This window comes from Hypanus sabinus, chromosome 29, assembly GCF_030144855.1.
Source record: "Hypanus sabinus isolate sHypSab1 chromosome 29, sHypSab1.hap1, whole genome shotgun sequence".
NCBI classification, from domain to species: domain Eukaryota; kingdom Metazoa; phylum Chordata; class Chondrichthyes; order Myliobatiformes; family Dasyatidae; genus Hypanus; species Hypanus sabinus.
The window spans coordinates 19,525,922-19,545,920 of NC_082734.1; positions in this window are offsets into that span (position 1 = coordinate 19,525,922).

The following is a 19,999-nucleotide window of genomic DNA, read 5'->3' on the forward strand; positions in this document are numbered from 1 at the left end:
AGTTACTGACCCATTCTCACCACACAAATGCATTTAAGGAGAATGTAGATTAGTGTATGGGAAACATATCAGAGGAAATAAACAATAGATAGGTTGAGGATGAGATGGAGAAGGGTGAAATGGGGAGGCACAAACAGCAGCAAAGGTTAGCTGTACCAAACCAGCCTGATTCCAATATACTTTCAACTTTGGAGCAGACGGTGAAGTGACCTTGGATATTTGGAGGTTGTTCCTTTCTCAAGTTATTGACATTGACTTGACCATCCGGTATTTTTCAAAGGGGAATGCTAACGTTTGCTGGTGTTTGCATTAAAAAAGAATTAGGCTTAGTAGAGTTCGACGTTGATCAGAAAATGTTGATGACTGATTTTTAAACATCTCTTCTCACTATCAGTGTTCCATTTTCACCTTTCTCCTGTGACCATATGGATTTAGCCCGGGTGCTTCACTTTCCTCCCAATTCTCAAAGATGTGCAGGTCGTTGGAGGTATTTCCCACTGCAGGTTATGCCTAATGTAAGAGAGCAGTGTGAGAATTGATTGAGGGTGGGGAAGGGTATGGTTTTAATGAGGTTGAGAAAAAAAATAGATTACAAGAAAGCAGATGGGGATTGAGATTGGAATTGTTCACCGAGCAGCACAGTCTGAGTGGGCTGAATGGCCTCCTATACAGGAAAGTTTGTGTGAGTTTTACCAAACTTGAAGCAATAAAACTGTATAGCATAATACACTATTAATAGAGTAAATAGGATTTCAAAGCCAGATTTATTTTTCATTACTGACCAAAACCCAGTAGAGGGAAGTTAAATGCATTTTAAGGACAAGAACAGAACTGAAGTCAGAAATGTGAGGTGTGCAAATAATATATGGATCTTGACCTTATTTTTTCCAGCAAATATTTACATGGAAGCGCCGGAAGAGTTTCATAAATTGAATGGGAGCACCTCGAGAGACAAGAGCTACTGCTTGCAAGAAAACAACAGCAATTCTCAAGTGATGAACAAGATTTCCAAAGACTTGGCGGTAAAGGCCGAGGAGAGCAGGAATAGAGTTTTTTCTGAGCTTCACAACGGCCATGCTGCAAGCTGCATGCCTGAAAATAATCTTGGAGCTGAGCAAACCGATGATCACAGCTTCCCGTTGCCAGCTACTGAGCTGGGAGCGACCGTCCTCGTCACCACCAAAACTATCCAGGTTGCTAGAGAAAACTCCGACTGCTGAGTCTCTTTTCAGATCAAATTGGGTTCTCAGGGCAGTGTCACATGATCAAGTTCAAGATCAATTGTCTTTCAACCATACACACGTATACAGCTCAATGAAACAGCGCTCCTCCGGGGCCAAGGGGCAAATCACAGTACATACAGTCACACACAGCACATGCAGCCACAAAATAATTTTAGCCCAAGTCCCTGAGTGTTGTGGCCTGTAAGTCATCGCTGCATGGGATATTGTCCTGAACCATGTTTCTGCAAGAACAAGCACCTCAACGTGCCAGGGCAGCAGCAGACAAACCCAAACCATCTTGACTTCCACTGAGCGAACACTGGGAGGGGCCAGCCTCCCTTGTAATGACTTGCCTGCATCAGAGTCTTTCAAGTTGACCAGTCACATTTGAGACACTGCAAACGCACTGAGCAAAATTTTCAGCTAGCAACATTTTCTCCGGGGCTTTCCTAATGGTCCGTCTGGACTTTGTGAAGTGGAAACGCAGTCGCCAGGTTCGTTGGGGTTTCGTCAGATCTGCAGCCACAGTAGGACATATTTTTGGAGAAACCTCCATGGATCTTCTCCCTCCAAAGTAGCTTCAGGAAAACAAAATGCTGTAAACACTGGCAACGGGAGATCAAAGCTCGAGATGTTCAGCAGGTTGGTGGGGTGGGGTGTGGAGTGAGGAATGGAGTTAATATTTCAGATCAGAGACACAAAAGACTGTAGATGCTGGAATCTGGAGCACCAACCAAAATGCTGGAGGAACCCAATAGGTCTGGTAGGTATCTAGGTCTCCATTCGAAACGTCCACTGCCCCATCACGCTCCACGGGTGCTGCCTGACCTTCTGCGCTCCTCCAACATTATAATTGCTGCTAATATTTCAGACTGTTGGTTCTAATTAAAACTCATTGACCTAAATCATTAATTCTGTTTCTCACCCACAGGCACTCTCTCCATTTAGCATTTCCAGCGTTTTTCACTTTTAGTTCCAAACTTACACACTTTCCTAAGGCTGATACAGGTCAAAATATTTCACATACTGTAGTAAATCACGTGCAACTAGAAACCTAGATCTATGTTGATGCAGGGTGTGGGTGGGAGATGTAAATGTAAATTTAATTCATCCTTGGCTAAGCCACGTTGAACTAGGAAAGAAGATGACAGACAGAAACTACTGTACTTAAGATTGGGCAGATTGGATCACAGGCAAGTCATTACAAGGAATTAGTGACTTGGGTTTCAGTTCTCTGTCTGACTTGCCTGCAGTGAAGATGCCAGAGCTCGCAGTTCATCGAGCCATTCAGGGGTTGCACAAAGTGGGGGCACTTCAACAAAGGGCAAACATTTGCTACATAGGTGAGATCTATTAATGTACTTACATATAATCATGAAGGATGTCGATTGACTAATACAGAGAGAGTGTTCCCTTTTAAGCAAGGTCAATAATCAGGATATATTGAAATAGATGAACAGTAGAAGAGTCAGAAATGACATGTGGAAAAATACTGTTCCACAGTGAGGGAATGTGGGTCTGTAAGGGGTCATTCTCGAGACATGTTGAATTGCCAAGTTCAAAAGGGAACGAGGACTGTAGTATTCTAAGTAATTAAAATGCCCATCAACCGATCACAAAGTTGTTCAAAAAAGAAAACACTACAGATGTTATCAACTTAAAATAAGACAGAAACTTTTGTAAATATTCATCTGCTCACAGAGCAAACCAAAGTTGGCCAAAGGGTTCTATGACTGTGGTTCCATCTGTGAGGAAAGAGAGATGATTAACAGTTCAGACCAATAACCTTGCAATTTCACCCCTGGTTACTTCTCTGGACTTTCTAACAAACAAGAACAGAGAAGGGTAGGAGTGGGGCAGCAAAAGGGTGTGAAAGGTTATGGGCAGAATGGGGTTGAAGGGGAAATGGATCAGCAGTTCAATGGGCCGAATGGCCTAACTCTGCCCCTATGGTTGTATGAACATCAGACTGGGCAGAAAGCAAGAGGCGCTAATTGATAAAAGTGGTGCGATACTGGTTGAGAGAGGGTGGTTAGCGATAACTAGTGAGGGCAAAATATAAATAGGAGAAAGAAGTAATGAAGCAGGACTGGAATTGTGTCATAGGAATATTGCATACACTGAAAACAAAAAAAGAGGCAGTCCTACTGTCAGCTGGGTGCTGTAGGTTCTAACCAGCCAGAGGAAACAAAGGAGTCAGTGTACAAGCAAATTTCTAACAAAGTCAAGACAATAGTTGGGGTTTTCAACAAATGTTATTATGTGCAATAACAAATGCAAGGTACCGGGGAGTAGAAGTCTGTAGTGAACACAACTAGAGGGCTAAACTCAAGTTCAGGTTGGGTGGAAGACTGTGATCATAAGTTAGCATTGTTACAGCAAAGGACAAAAACTCTAAAATGGCACAAGACCAATTTTTATTCAGCTTGAAAGTGGACTAGATGCAGTTACTGGAAGGTCTGTCAGTGCCAGAACAGTTGGAAACACTGAGGGAAGAGACAGAGAATGCAGACTTCATATCTATTGAACAACACTTTGTAGGAGGCACCGCCAACAGCAGAGAAAGGATCTAAGAGGATGTTCCATGGCTTGAGAATTATCGTCGTGGGGAAAAATGCGCTAAATCTGGGATTGTTTCCCATGGATCAAAGGAGACTGAGAGGGGACATAATTGAAGCCAGTAAATTAATAAGGAGTCCAGGAAGGGAGAACTGGAAAGACTTAATCCCCTCAGAAGAAAGGGCAGATGTAAACTTAATTAATTCAAGGATTGTGAGGAGATGGGGAAACATTTTTTCAACCAACAAATAGTTCAGGTCTGGAACTCACCACTCTTAAAAGTTCTCGGTCATCACTTGAGAATGAAGGAGTAGGATTAACACAACTTGCCCGTCTTTGACTGAATGGACCAAGTAACATTTTCTCTGCCATAAATGACTATGATATTTCTTCTATTAATATCTAAAATGTGTTTGTAATCTAATCTCAAAAACAAAATGTAGTTGATTTGGAATCATTCGAGGATGAGTGAAATAACCTTGAGTATTGAGGATAGTGAAGTAATGAAACCAGTCAGAGGTTGCTGAAGACCAACCCCTCATTGGAATGGTGCTAGAAATTATTTCCAAAGATCTGCCCCAAATAAATATTTTCTTTTTCATGTGGTGATTGGTTGAAATCTTCCAGCCAGATGGGTGGGGTTGGGGTTGGGCAGTGAGGGGTGTTAGCTTAGCTTAAGAAACAACACTGTAGTCGATCTAACAGCAGCCTACCTGTATATTCAAACCAACATCTTAAAGACGGTAGCACGAGTGGGTGGCTGTGAGTGGGAGGTTAGCCCATCATTCAATATCACAGTATGCTCTCGACCATCTCATTCTCCTCTCTGCCAGGCCTCCACAAATAACCCTGATGTTATTCTCAACAGTTTTAAACAACAGAAGGACATTCGGGACCTTTAAAGGAGACCACTAGCTGAGAAATTATCGTGTAGGGTTTTTAATCATTGCGAGAAAAGATGAGCTCCTTAAGCAGGCAGGTTTTGTTGGTATGTGATATTATCTCCAGATAACTGGAGAAGTTGCAGATTGCTAGAAGGCAAATGTGCACTCAGTCCTTTCAGTGAGGCATGAGTTGCTAGATGCGTCAGTCGTTTAGAGAACTGGAAAAATGAACTGGAGTCATTTAATTTATTTTGAAATGATATTATAGATTTTGCATCTGTTTTGCACAATAGGAATGGAATGGAAATAGACCCTTTGGCCCAACAAGCCTGTGCTATCCATCAAGCTTACATCGAGTTCCCATTTTTACACATTTACCCCAACTCATTTTATTCTCTCCATATTCCCATTATTTCTCACACCTATTGCTCACTGAGTCATTTTCTTTCTCTCTCTCTCTCTCCCACTTTCTCCTCTCTCTACCTCTCTTTTTCTCTCTCCCTTTCCTTCTCTCCTGCTCTTTGTTTCCCTCCCTCCCTCTCTCCCCTCTCTCTCTTTCTCCCTCTGCCATTTTCTCCTCTCTCTCTCTTTTCACTCTCCCCTCCTTTCCTTCTCTCTCTCTCTTCCTCTTCAATTTTAGCAAAAATTTTTTTTAATCATCAGTATGATGTCCCTCTATCTGGCTTGGAGTCAAATTGCTAATCACTCCTATGAAGTAACTTGGTATTTTCCTATGCAGGAGATACTAAATATAACTACAGGTTGTAGTCGTGAATAAGATGTGCTGGCTCTATTGATTTCAATATGTTTTACAAGCGATTTTTTGCTTCATTGTTAATACTATATATTATGAAATGAACAATAAAGTTCACTTTTTCATTGACAAATGACTCTGCAAGTTTGTTTCTAGCCAGTTTGTTATATTTTACTATTTCTATGATTTTGGAGACAGAATACAAACACACAGATTTCATTTAAAGCAGGTAAATGCTTGAATGCGATATCACGAACTACGTTTGAAGGAAGAGATCTCTGAATAAGAGCTCATGGTTGAAATAGAACTTGTTTGCTGACATTAAGGAGCGTTGCAGAGAAAGTCACGGACAACATGCAAGCTTGTCTGAGTCCTTTATGTGAGCGTAAATATTGACTGTAAGCCTAAGATCCTGGCTAAAACTCTGTAGAACTTCCAGCTAATTCCATATCGTAACATTTTGCTGCCCAAAACCATCTTTGCTAAATTTTCAAATTAATATTCATTGTATTATCTTGGGTAGAAACTGGTCTTCTGTTGCATACACTAAAATGCGTAATATCATGTGGGTGGTGGGTTTGGCTTTGACCCATTACAGAGGTGCCATGTGACAGACAGTCATTGGAGTGTTGCATATGTAGTGCACTCAACAGCAGGTGAATTTCCGCAATTCATATTTTAGACCTCTTTCTGCGAAGGGAGCATAAAAGGAACTACTTCTGGACAAAGAAGTTTTAAATGATAATGATAAACACAAGAGACTCTGCAGTTGTGCGAATACTTAAGCCATACGCACAAAACTGTGGAGGGACTCAGCAAGTCAGGCAGCATCGAAGGAGGGGAATAAACAGGGCCGAGACCCTTCCTCAAGATTGGATTGGAAGGGGGCCGAAGGCAGAATGAGAAGATGGAGGGAGAGGAAGGAGTACAAACTGGCAGGTGGTAGACGAGGCCAGGTGAAGTGGAAAGTGGGTGGGTGGAGGAGAGGGGAATACTGTAAGAAGCTGGGAGGTGATAGGTTGGAGAGGTAAAGGGCTGAAGAAGAATGAATCCAATAGGAAAGGACAGTGGACCCTGGAAAAAAATGGAAGGAGTAAGAGAACAGAAGGAGATGATGGGCAGGTGAGGAGAAGAAAAGGGATGAGCGGGGAACCAGATTGGGGAATGGAAAAAGAGAAGTGGGGGGGGGAAAAGAAATTACCAAAGATTGACGTTCAAACCGTCAGGTTGGAGGCTACCCAGGTGGAATAGGAGGTGTTGCTCCTCCAACCTGAGTTTAGCCTCATCCTGGAAGAAGAGGAGGCCTTGGGTAGACATGTTGGAATTGGAATGAGAAGTCAAATCGAAACGGGTTTGCCACCAGGAGATCCAGTGACTGCAGTGGACTAACAAAGCATTTCCCCAATCCGTGTCAAGTCTCCCTGGTGTAGAGGCCATAACAGGAACACCAGATACAATAGATGACCCTGACAGGTTTACAGGTGAAGAGTCATCTCACCCGGACAGAATGAACCGTGGTGACAGAGGAGATGTAGGTGCAGGCATACTTGTCCTGTTTGCGGGGATGAGTGCCAGTAGGGAGATCAGTAGGGAGGGACAAGGGAGTCACGTAGAGAGTGGAGTGGGAGGGGGTGGGATGTGTTTAGTGGTAGGATCCCGTTGGAGATGGCAGAACTTACTGAGAATGATGTGCTGGATATGAAGGCTCATGGGATTGTAGGTAAGGACAAAGGGAACCCTATCGCTGATATGAAGGGAGGATGGGGTGAGGGCAGATGTGTGGGAAGTAGAGGAGATGGGGGTGATGGTGGACTATAATGAAACTGTTCTGGATTTTAAAGAATAAAAGAAAACATCTTTTTTAAATATAAATGCACCTGTGTCTTGTTCCTTAAGGTTGTTATAGCCGGGGTGGTATGGGAGTTAAGTTCCCACTACCTATAAAATGCCCCTAAATGGTGTGTGCCTCAAATAGGCTCTGACTACCACCTCCTGGCCTTCATGTGTGGCTTAGTTTCTAAGCCTGGTAGAACTGTTTCTACCAACAGGAGAAGGGACAAAGGTGGGTTATTGGCACCTTCAGGCAGATGGGGCTCATCAGCCATGGTTAGCAGCTCATCTAGAAGGAAAACCCTGATCTCAGATCTCCGCTGCCTGGTGGCTACACCCACTCACGGGGAAGGCTTTCAGGGGTAAACCGTGAGGAAAATTCCGCTGGAGTCCCCAAGGCAGCCCTACGTTGAGCTCAACGCTGACTGGTGCCAAACTGTATGTGTCTAGCCATTCCTTTGGCTGTGTGAAGAGGGGGAACCTGTTACCTGGGCAACAGCTTGCTCTCCATTTTGTACTGTTACCTGGGCAACAGCTTGCTCTCCATTTTGTACTGTTACCTGGGCAACAGTTTGCTCTCCATTTTGTACTGCCCTGGCTTGTGTATCACGTAGACAGTTGTGATCAACATCCATCTCCAACCCCGACCAATGGAGGGCCTCAACTCTACCTGAAATATGTGAAATTAGATTTTTGCATTTTTACAACTGTAACTTTTGGTTTCTTGAGAAAAAAATGAATTCCTAATGAGATTGTTTATTTTTGTTGACCTTAACCTTCATATCTAAGTAAAGTATTAACCTTCAGACGGACTGTAAGAAAATGATTGAGCAGCTTAGGAGGTTGGTTAGGCCAAAGGGAATGGATGTGTTGCAGGGTTGAAGGGATTCAGCTACAAGATCAGACTGCAATAGCTGGGTTTGTCCAGCAGCAAACAGGGTTAAGAAGACACAAGAAAGAAGTGAACATGACCATGTCTAGAGGAGTGGATCAAGCGAATCTGTTCTCATTAGCAGGGTGTTCAAGAACCCAAGGGGCATGGATGAAGATTACAGGCAAAAGGTATGAGAGGTGTGAAGAAAAACGTTATTAATCAGAGAGCAGCTATGATCTGGAATTCACCGCATCAAGAAGGATAGGCGCTGAAAGAGAATAACTGACGAAGCAATGAGGAAAATGTCAAGGAATGGGATTGGCAGGATTGTTGTCCTAGGAGCTAGCACTTGACTCGATGGGCTGCATGGTGTTCTGGATAACAACCAGTGATCTCTCATCACTTCTGACACACAGGCGCAGTGCCTACGGATCTGACGATGTTACGGTCAGAGAGCTCCTTTCACTAAGTGCAAAGCTCATTAATATCCGACCAGGCTTCGTCCTGGAGTGTTAACTGTGCAACCAGAACCTCTTGGGTAACCCGGTGGCAGGGTAAAGATACAGCAATGGGACATGTTTGCCTGTGATGTAACAACCGCTGGCATTATCAGTAGTGTGGACAGGAGCACGAAATTGCAAAGAGGATCCCTAACATGAGATAAATGTGAAGACGGCTGTACAGAATCAAGAGGTAGATATGAGCAAATCTCAGGTGGTAGCAAAGTAATGTAATGGAGCAGAGATCCAAAGAGACTGTGGACCCATTTAAGGTAGGTAACTGAAATGTAGTGGGATCAGGAAATACTGGTGGAGTTTAGTGGAATGTTGCCTCTTGCAATGGAAAGGCTGGAATTAAAAGGTGAGATTTGGCACAATTGTACACACCGCAGCACACTGTGAGGAATTTGGACCCCCAAGGGTTAAATTATGAAGGTTTCTGACATAAATCTGACCTGTATTCCCTACAATATAGGAGAGTTCAAAGTAAATTTACTACCAAAGTACATATATGTCACCATATACAACCCTGAGATTCATTTTCTAGTGGGCACACTCAGTAATTCTATAGAATAATAACCATAACAAGATCAAAGAAAGACTGCCTAACTTGCACGTTCAACCAGAGTGCAGAAGACAACAAACTGTGCAAGTACAAGAGGAAGAAATAATGATTAATAAATAAGCAATAAATATCAAAAGCATGAGATTTCACTGAGGAATGAATAGATGAGTGGAGAGAGGAGTAAGAAAGGAGGAGGAGAGGAGAGGAGAGAATGAGAAGAGAGAGGGAGCAAGAGAGAAGAAAAACAGAAATGTTCGTTGGTCGCGGTCTCCAAATCAATTGTGTGGAATCAGAGCATGGAGGAATTAAGAAAGGTCTTACCACACGAAGGCTAAGACAAAGATAGAACAGTATCCTCACAGATAGCAACATATGTTTGTTCAAATTGTCATTTGAATCAAGATCAGCTGGTGCCAGGGATAGTGAACTGAGGGTGTGGTGGCTAGATAGAATCAGGTCCATCATGGTAATTGGTAATTGACTTATTACTAATGCAGTGAAGAATACTTTGCATATCATTCATTCTGCTCGTTCTACAGACAAGTACATTGAGGAAGAATAAAAGAAAAAGTGATAACAAAATACAGAAAATAGTGTTCATGTGATGCAGTGCAGGTAGACAGAAAGGTGCAAAAAAAACGTCGGGGATGGGAGTGTAGATCAAGGCTTCCACTGGGGATCTTGAGAGTTGGAGCCAGGTCCCTGGACAGGCAGGACATCAGAGGGGTCAGGACCACAATGGGTTATTGGATGTGTCGGGTACAGAGCCTCCTGGCTTCAGTACCAAGATGGAGGGGATGAGAGACATGAGATGGGGAGATGGGGCAGGGGGTGGACAAGGCAATGATTAGAGACTCGACCTACAGGAGTTCTATCCCAGCACAGAGTCATGAAAGCCCTTCGGCCAACCAATCCCTGACAACCACAGTTCCCATCAAACTAGTCCCAAGTTCCTGCTTTCAGCCATATCCCTCTGTGTACCTGTGCAAATCTTCTTAAACAACGCCACTTTACCTGCCTCAGCCACTTCCTCTGGCATGTACTCACCACCCTCCGTGTGAAAAAGTTGTCCCTCAATTTCTTTCCAAATCTTTCCCCTGCCACCCTAAACCTTTGCCCCTTTACTTTGGACACCCCTACCCTGGGGAAAAGCTTATTACCATCCACAGGCCTCTCACAATTTTAAACACTTCATAAGGCCGCCCCTCATTCTCCTATAATCATATATATATAACTAGGGCTCCAAAGGATTTTGCACAGTACTGCAATAACTTTATGAATTACACTGAACTGCTGCCGCAAAAAATATAAATCATGCCACATGTGAGTGATGGTTGTCTTTTAACAAGTTCAGCATGGAACCTCCTCTTGCCCCCTCCCTCACATGCCCAGACTACACAGCCTCCCTGCTCCCCCCCCCGAAGCCTTTTCCCTCCCCCCTCCCTTCTGGTGAGTGCTTGCGTTCCAACCCCCACCCCTCCAACTTTGGCGAATCCTGCCTCCTCACCCTCGCCCACCTGACTGTGACTGGAGGTCAGGGTGAGAGACAGCAGGAGAGACTCCATCAAGGCAAGGCTGCTGGACCGGACGGTATCAGCCCCAGGGTACTGAAGGCCTGTGCGGGCCAGCCGTCTGGTATTTTGCAGCACCTCTACAACCTGAGTCTGAGTCAGGAAAAGAAACCAGTGTTATGGAAGACTTCCTGCTTGGTTCCTGTACCCAAGCTGCCAACTCCACCTGAACTTAATGACTATGGACCAATCGTCCTCACATCTCACGTGATGAAAGTGCGAGAGAGCCTGGTTCTTGGCTTACCTTGGACCACAGGTGAGATCTTCATTGGACCCCCTACAGTTTGCCTACCAATCTCATGTGCGAAGAAGGGAATGAGCAGGCTCTATTTTCTAAGGAAGTTGAGATCCTTCAATGTGTGCAGCAGGATGTTGGAGATCTTTTACCAGTCTGTTGCAGTGAGTGCAGTCTTCTTTGCAACTTTATTTTGGAGGACCATATAACAATTACAGCACAGAAACAGGCCATCTCGGCCCTTCTAGTCCATGCCGAATGCTTACTCTCACCCAGTCCCACCGACCTGCACTCAGTCCATAACACTCCATTCCTTTCCTGTCCATATACCTGTCCAATTTTTTTAAAATGACAGTATCGAACCTGCCTCTACCACTTCTACTGAAAGCTCGTTCCACACAGCTACCACTCGCTGAGTAAAGAAGTTCCCCCTCGTGTTATCCCTAAACTTTTGCCCCTTAACTCTCAACTCATGTCCTCTTGTTTGAATCTCCCCTACTCTCAATGGAAAAAGCCTATCCACGTCAACTCTATCTATCCCCCTCATAATTTTAAATACCTCTATCAAGCCTCCTTCAACCTTCTATGCTCCAAACAATAAAGACCCAGCTTGTTCAACCTTTCTCTGTAACTTAGGTGCTGAACCCCAGGTAACATTCTAGTAAATCTCCTCTGTACTCCCTCTTTGTTGACATCTTTCCTATAATTCGGTGACCAGAACTGTACACAGTACTCCAAATTTGGCCTCACCAATACCTTGACCAATTTTGACATTACATCCCAACTCCTATACTCAATGCTCTGATTTATAAAGGCCAGCATACCAAAAGCTTTCTTCACCAGCCTATCCACATGAGATTCCACCTTCAGGGAACTATGCACCATTATTCCTAGATCTGTGCTGGTGATGAAAGAAGACTAAATAAACTTATCAGAAGGATTTGTCCTTGGCTACAACCTGGATTCTTTTGAGTTAGTGGTGGAGAGGAGGTCACTAAACAAACTGTTATCCATTATGGACAATCAGGCACGTCCTCTCCAAGACCTACTGAATAAGCAGCAGAGCCCCCTTTCAAACAGCCTCATTCAGCTCCGCTGTCACAAGGATCGTTACAGAAAATCTTTCCTACCAAATACAATAAGCATATACAACAGTTTATCTCTGTGTGACGGGAGAACACACATCATAGTACAATGGTTTCTGTTTTATTATTTTGTACATTATTATTGCACATCGGGTCACTAGTTTTTATTATTACCATTTGTATATTATTATTCTGTATTTATTATTAGTTAAATCTGTACATTGCTAAATGTGTTTTTAAGTGCTACTGCTGTAATGAAAGAATTTCACACTTGGGATCAATAAAGTATCATAGAACCATAGAACCACAGAACACTACAGTACACTACAGCACAGTACAGGCCCTTCAGCCCTCCATGTTGTGCCGACCCATATAATCCTTAAGAAAAAGTACTAAACCCACACTACCCCATAACCCTCCATGTTTCTTTCATCCATGTGCCTGTCCAAGAGGCTCTTAAATACCCCTAATGTTTTATTCTCCACCACCATCCCTGGCAAGTCACTCCAGGCACTCACAACCCTCTGTGTAAAAAACTTACCCCTGATGTCTCCCCTAAACTCCCCTCCCTTAATTTTGTACATATGCCCCCTGGTGTTTGCTATTGGTGCCCTGGGAAACGGGTACTGACTATCCACCCTATCTATGCCTCTCATAATCTTGTAGACCTCTATCAAGTCCCCTCTCATTCTTCTACGCTCCAAAGAGAAAAGTCCCAGCTCTGCTAACCTTGCTTCATATGACTTGTTCTCCAATCCAGGCAACATCCTGGTAAATCTCCTCTGCACCCTCTCCATAGCTTCCACATCCTTCCTATACTGAGGTGACCAGAATTGAACACAATACTCTAAGTGCGGTACATTATTATTATTATTATTATTATTATTATTATTATTATTATTATTATTATTATAAACTTGATTCTGATATGGGAATCTATTGTGGACTGAGAGTGGGCAGGGGGCAGGGAGAGGGGAATCATGGTTGGGAAAGGGGGAGAGGGGACAGAGTGGGAAACCCCAGAGAGACATTCTGAAATGATCAATAAGCCAATTATTTGGAATCAAATGGCCTTGCCTCGTGTCTCAGGGCTGGGTGTGTCTGCAACCATTCCAACACTGCCCCCCCACCCCACCCCTGGTACTCCAGACTTCCTTTGCTCCTATTGGATTTACAAACTTGCTCTCCGCTCCACGTTCATGAATACAGTACTGTGCAAAAGTCTTAGGCACCCTAGATATAAATATGTGCCTAAGATTTTTTCCCAGGATTGAATGTCTAACACCAGATGGCATTGAAGTGAGAGGGGGTAGGTTCAACATCTCTCCCTATAACTTCGATCCTCTGGTCCTACAACATCCTTGTAAATCTTTTCTGCACCCTCTTCCAGTTTAACCATGTTGTTTGTATCACAGGGTGACCAAAACTGAACACAGTGCTCCAAATGTAGCTTCACCAACAACTTGTACAACTGTACTAGTATATTGAAAACTACTTTTCTCCTGAAGTACGCAATGTTTCTTGGAAAACTGGGTTTTGGTCACCCACTATGCTATAAAAGAAACCTTTGCACCGGATGAATGCTGCGTTCACAGACAGAAGAGATTCTGCAGATGCTCAAAATCTTGAGCAACGTACACAAAATGCTGGAGGAACTCAGCACATCAGGTGGCAGGGAATAAAGTCAATGTTCTGACTGAGACCCTTCATCGGGATCTTTTTGTTCCATGCTTGGAGGTTTTTTTTTCGCATTTTTCAATGTTATGTCCTGCTGTTGCTAGAGGGCTGTTTCTTAATTTGGCTCGAAGCTGGGGTTATTTTCAGAGTACAGATCGAGTGCCGCAGGCGGATACGATGTGTGATTTTGCACAGAATGTGGAGTGAGAGTGAGCAATTCATGACAGTAAGTGTACTATTCCTGTATCAGTCTAGATCTCAACCCCTCCATTCTTGCAAAAACATCACATCTTTTTTCTTTTAAAAAAAAAGCTTTTTCCATCTGCCTTCTTACAGCAACTTCCGTAGTTGATCTATTTTAAAATATTTTATTATTACTTATCACAATTTTTTTTAAGAATTGTTAATCATATTTCTTCAATGGTAAGTCACTGTAGACATTGCCCTGTGGAGAAGCTAACCTGTTGGGATAATGACTGGTCCCGGTCACTGTTGTTCATGCAACACTCGATCTTGATGACGCAGTTCCGAACACAGTTCAGAGGCCAGAGATGAATTCTGCTCCATTCTGTTTCATTTATTAATACATAGAACATCAAACAGACCCTTTGGCCCACAATGTTGAGCTAAACCTGCAAATCAAAAACACCCGAATATTAATCCCTCCTACCTACACCATATCCATATCCCTCCATCTTCCTCACATTCATGTGCCCATCCAAACACCTCCAATCTATTTGCCTCTGCCGCCACACCAGGCAGGGCATTTTGGGCATCCACCACTCTCTGAGTAATTACTCCTCACATCCCCCTTGAACCTACCCCCTGTCACGTTCAATGCACGCCCTCTTGTATTAGATATTTCAACCCTGGGACTCTTTGTCCCACTCTATCTATCTATGCCTCTCATAATCTTGTAAACCTCTACCAGACCTCCCCTCAGCAAGCACTATTCCAGAGAAAACAACCCGTATTTATCCAGCCTCTCACGATAGCACACGGCGTCTAAACCAGGCATCTTAGTGAACCTCTTCTACAGCCTCTCCAATACCTCAGAGTATTACAAGTAATGTTAATTTGGTCCTGCAGGACCTTCAAATGTTGACTTCCTTCTACTAGTACACAAGGCATTTCTTCACCTTATTTCTTGTTCGTCTTGTACAGGACAGAATTTTGTTTGGTAAAGCTGCCTTGTATTTGTTGCATTTGAGCTGGTGATTTCCTATCAGCTTCAGGGGCTACAGCCCAGAGAACCAGCAGGTAATGGTCCCGCCATCAAAATGGTTGAAGGTTCTAAGACTGGATGTTGACTGGACACTCAGGCCAACCCTAGCCGAGGGTCTTGGTAAGAATGTGATTGAAGAGCGAGAGATAAGCAGAAGTCTCATATAACCCCCATCAAATAATGCAGAAAATGTTCTCCAAAGCTGGCATATCTTCACAGTGGAGTAGAAGAGTGGAGAGACAAGAAACTGCAGGTGCTGGAATCTAGAGGATTCTTGCTAAGACTTATTGCTGCCAGCTCCTGTCACCTCTTTATACAGGGCTTTGACCTCCTCTCCACATTGTCCTGATGGCAGAGTCTGGACCTGAAATATTGACCATCCCTGAGTTCCTTCTCCAAGATGAGCTACCAACCAGCTAGAGTTCCTCTGGCTGTTTGTCGCTTGCTCGGGATTCCAGCGTCTACGTTCTCTTGTCTCTCTGGGAATAAAATAGGATTAATGAGGGAATCGTGTAATTAGGTGGCTCCTTAAGGTTGTTATAGTCAGGGGAGATAGTGTGGATGAGCTCCCACTACCTGTTAAATGCTCCCAATAGCATACATCTCAAATAGCCTCAGACGACCAAGTCCCTCTCGTAGCCTTCAAGTGTGGATCAGCTACTAAGCCCAGCAGAGCCGTTTCTACCGACAGGAGAAGGGACAAAGGCGGGTTAAAACCAGTCGCTTTGAGCAGGTGAAGCTCGTCAACCATGGGTGGCAGCTCACCTCGGAGAGGGAAAACTCCGATCTCAAACCTCCACTGCCTTGTGACTATACCCACTCATGGGGAAGGCTTCGGGAGTAAACCCGGAGGGAAAAGTCCGGAGCTGGAGTCCCTGAGGCACTCCTACATTGAGTTCAACGCTGACTGGCGACTCCTGCGATGCTGCTGGTGTCAAACTGTATCGGTCTCTGCCGTTCCTTCAGGTTCATCAGTTGCGTGGAGAGGGGCAGACCGCTACATGGGCAACAGCTTGCTCTCAACATTGTACTGTCCAGGCTTGTGTATCTAGACAGCTAGGACGTAACATCCATGGTCAACCGCAACCAGCCGGGGTCACGGCATAAGTAGATGGTCAATGGTCACCATAGACTTCGCCAGCTGGAGGTCCTGATTCTGCCCACAATGATTCTGTTAGCTCTAAGTGATTGCTTGATTCAAATTTCCTTCGTAGGAGCTCCACAGAGTGTTCAGGGCTCTTTGTGGAGGCGTGTGTGAGCAGGCTTGGCATCCTGCACTCGGGCTATCCCGTAAGAACTCAGACAGAAGCATCCGGCTTCTTTCCCTTTGAGTGCGTTGCTTCTTTTCCTTTCCTGCGTTCCTAGTGCTCTTGAGAAAATGGTGATGAGCTGCCATCTTCAAACGTCAAAGTGCATTTGAAGCCGGCAGTAACTGTACGTGAGTGGCCTGCCGGGCCGTTTCAGAGAGCGTTTTAGAATCAAGCTCATGGTTGGGTGTGGAATTACATACAGCCCAGAGAGGGTCGGGCTGTTGATTTCCTACATGAGAGATATGAGTGAACCAAATAAGTTTTACAACAGTCCGATAGTATGGATCTCGATTATTACCGAGGATGGTTGTTCAAGGTTTTCCAAATTCAAGGTTATTAACTGAAATAAATGATGTGGACCTGATTGTTCATCCAGGCCTCCGGATTACCAGTCTAATGAGTTATCGGCTGTGTCAGCATGTTGTGCTTTAACACACTCATCTGTTAAACAACAGGCCCTTCAGCCCTACTTGTCCATGCTCACCCAAACATCTTACTGAGCTAGTCCCATTTGCCTGCACTTAGCCGACATCCCTCTAGGTTCCCAACTTGGGTCAACAGGCTGCCTGCTTAATGGTATTGGTCCACGGCATAAAAATGGTTGGGAACCCCTGCTCCAGGCCTTTTCTTTCCCTGTACCTGTCCAAATGTTTTTTAAGTATTGTAATTGTACTCTCCTTCACACACCTCCTCCTTGAGGTTATTAAAACACATTTTGCAGATGTGTTCATAGCTCCTGATACCTTCATTTCATTCTTGTTTGTAACTGTGTCAGCCCTGCTTCCTCTCCTGTATAATACTGTGCAAAAGTCTTAGCCACATGCATATAGCTAAGGTGTCCAAGACTTTTGCACAGTACTATACTCGTCAATGTGGAGCAGACAGCGAGTTTGTAAATCTAGCGGCACTAAAGGATGTTGGGAATGGTGACGGTGGAGTGCCGCAGGAGGGGTGTGGGGCAGGTGGCAGAGAAGGAGTGCCAGGGGCGGGGGAGGGGATTGTTGGCGCAGGTGTAGACCTACCCAGCCCTGAAACACCAAACAAGGTCATTTGATTCCAAACAACTGGTTTAATAATCATTACAGAACGTCTGTCTGGTGCTTCCTGCTCCCTCCCCTCTCCCTTCCCCTTTTCCCAACCGTGATTCCCCTCTCCCTGCCCCCTTCCCACTCTCAGTCCACAATAGAGACCCATATCAGAATCAGGTTTATCATCACTCACATATGTCATGAAATTTGCTTTTTTGTATGGCAGCAGTACAGAGTAATACATAAAATCACTACAGTCCTGTGCAAAAGTCTTAGACACCCTCGCTATACATGTACTGTATATATACATGTACTGTATATATGTGCCCCAGACTTATGCCCAGGACTGTGTGGAAGTCAGTTTGTTGAGTAGGATCACGTTCATCTCTTTGCTTCTTCCAATGCGGCTTTCTACGCCTTGACTTTACTGAACCCCAGGTGAGTCAGTCCACTGACTTGTTGCCCATGTCCCATTCTGCGTGTGGTTCTGGGCATCGTCAGGATTCATTGATAACTCAGCCGATACCCAACTCTGCAACCGTGCGTCTGGTGACTCGATTTTGGCTCTGAGAGCGTGCTGAACGTTTCGAAAATCTTGCCGGAACTGTTATTCTCTGACTTGCCGTCGAAAGGAAGCAGGCTTCTTTCTCCCACCCTGAACTCCCTTCATCCCTGATGCTTTTCGAAACACCAGCTCTGACACTTCCAAGCACCTTCACTCCGATCGCCCTGGGGTACAGTTACCGCAGCCACTTCCACACTCTCAAAATGCATAATCGCAGGTTCGGCTTGTGTTTCCTTTTCTCTTTATTTAAGAGAAAATATCACCATTCAGTTCATTAATCTGATTTGGAGTTTTACTCTCCGAACTGCTGACACCATATTATGTCTTGCCTTCTTGTAATTAGACTTTAGTACTCAAATCTGTATTTACATTTAGTTTATTTTCAGACTATGGGCCATGTTTAGATGCAACCTTCATTTTCTATAATGAGTGTCAAGGTGATATGTATTAATGCTATCACATTCCCAGAATGACATAACAAGGTTACTTTAAGTTTGCCTAGTCAAACTTCCTGAAGTAACTCAGAAATGGCCACGAATGCTTGTTATACATTTTCAAACGCACAACGCCATGCCTGAGTAACGTACAGAATGCTGGGGTCTCAGCAGGGTAGGCAGCATCTATACTTACTTCCAGCCCATAATGCCGCTGGTGTTTAGGGCAGCAATGAAGGTCCTCCATCTCTGGTGGCGCTCAGGGCTTCCTTCGTCGTGCCAGTAACTCCCCCGCTCGGTTTTCACTACCGTCAGTCACGCAAGTCCCGGGTGGAGTCTCAGGAATAACGGATTTAGAAGGATTCTTTGTTGCTGTTTCCGTGACAGTTTTGTTTTACCGGTCAGGGTCGTTAGCCCTGAGCACGGAGGACCGGAGGACCACTCCCAGTCTGGCCTCTACCCTTGGCAAGGGTGACCCTACCAAAGCAAAAAGCCCTGACTCTAGCCAACATAGGTCTCTGGACCATTGAGGCACACAACGATAAGGTTGTGATCCTCTTAGAGGTTGCATCATCTATGGAGGGGAATAAACAATCGCTGGTTCAGGCCAGGAACGTTCATATCTCTCTCTCTCTCTCTCTCTCTCTCGTGCTCTTATTTTCTATATCTATATTTTTAAATTTCTCATGTTATATTGAAGGAATCCATTCTGTTCATGGTTTACAGAGAAATCTCATCCCAAACCCCCGCCCCATGTATTTTGCCTATACCCTACTCCTGCACCTCCATCATCTCTACTGCACTCTACACCCGGGGCCAGAACTACCAGCCTGCACACCTTTGGAACAAGGACCTGAAGGAAACCCACTCAGAGACAGTGGGAATGTGCAGGCTCCACCTGGACTGTATTAAAGCTGCGTTGCTGGAGCTGTGAGACAGCAGTTCCACTAGCCGTACCATGGAGTCATCCTGAAACTAAAATCCTGTCCTGGTGTTCAGGTCACTGGCCTGGGTCCACCCACAAACATGAAAAAGCGGGCAGATGCTGGAAATCCAAAGCAACACGCACACGTGTACAAAATGCTGGAGGAACTCAGCAGGGCGGGCAGCGTCTGTGGAAAAGAGTCAACTGTCAATGTTTCGGGCTGAGACCCTTCCTGAGTCCTGAAGCAGCGTCTTGGCCGGAAACGTCGACTGCGGACTCTTTCCCATAGATGCTGCCTGCCCTGCTGAGTTCCTCCACTGATTTGTGTGTGTTGCCCCGGGTCCCTCCACCGGTTCCTTTTCCGATCGCTCCCTGGAGCTCATAACAAGCTCCCACTTGAACGTGGCAATGAATGCATTGCTTGAGCTGCTTTAGACACCTGGGAGCAATGATGCATGCAACCCATGGAGTAAACAGTGCACACGTCAAAAATAAACACCACAGCAAATGCAGCCACGAGCCCAAAGCAGCAGAGGGGTGTGATGATTGCTGTGCAGTCTGTACTGCAACTTGTTTACAACTGGGTTTGACTCAGCTTGTTAATTTTCCTCTCCTGAAGAAGAATCGCAGTGTGAGAGAAACCAACAGTTCGGTCAGAGGTTCTAAGAACCACTGGGAAACTGAGATGAAGTCTTGCCCTTTGTGTCTGCTGCAGTCCTGCTTCACTGAGTTTTGTTAATTGCAACATTTCCCGC